This window comes from Cariama cristata, unplaced genomic scaffold, assembly GCF_000690535.1.
Source record: "Cariama cristata isolate BGI_N322 unplaced genomic scaffold, ASM69053v1 scaffold41752, whole genome shotgun sequence".
NCBI classification, from domain to species: domain Eukaryota; kingdom Metazoa; phylum Chordata; class Aves; order Cariamiformes; family Cariamidae; genus Cariama; species Cariama cristata.
Genome location: NW_009606332.1, coordinates 24174 through 24845, shown reverse-complemented (window position 1 = coordinate 24845; position 672 = coordinate 24174).

The window sequence follows — 672 nt, the reverse complement described above, 5'->3', positions numbered from 1 at the left end:
TGAAACTGTCACCGTGCAGTCAGGTACCAGACTCCTAGGGCAAAAAAGAACAAGCACATGAGATACATTTTAGTCTAATAGTTAAAACCACCATACCAGAAATAAGGATCTTTAGATTCAGTTCCCAGTTCAAAGCCTTCTTCCACCTAATTTACCCTGTAACTGTTAAAAGCAAAATTCATAAAATTCAGAGCAAGGTCCAAAACCCAGGTTCCTATCAGGTTAAATAAATGCTCTATGCACTAAACCACAGGATTCAAACACGTGTTTGAATATCTTCAGCTTTACCAAACCTGGGTCTTCGGTCGGGCAGGATGTACTTTAACCATTGGACTACTATTGTCAGGAGGTTTCTGGTCCCCAGGGTTTGGAAGTACTTCTATGCATAGGTGGGTTCCTATTTTCTCAACTGAGCTAAGCTGAAAGTGGTCCTCTGCTCAAAATAATAGCTACTTTGCTTTCTATTTGAGGGTAGACTTTCATTTGCAGCTCACGTCCCAGGGGAGTTTTCTTCTCCCAGAGCTTTGGTTCTCAAAGGCACATCTAATGCCTATTTCTCAGAGAAATCTAAATCAGACCTAGCCCAAATGCTTAAGCATCTAAGCCAGCTAAATAACTTTAAATATCTTGAACACAGGTCTTATTGCAAGCAGTGCTGAGCAGTTCCGCCAC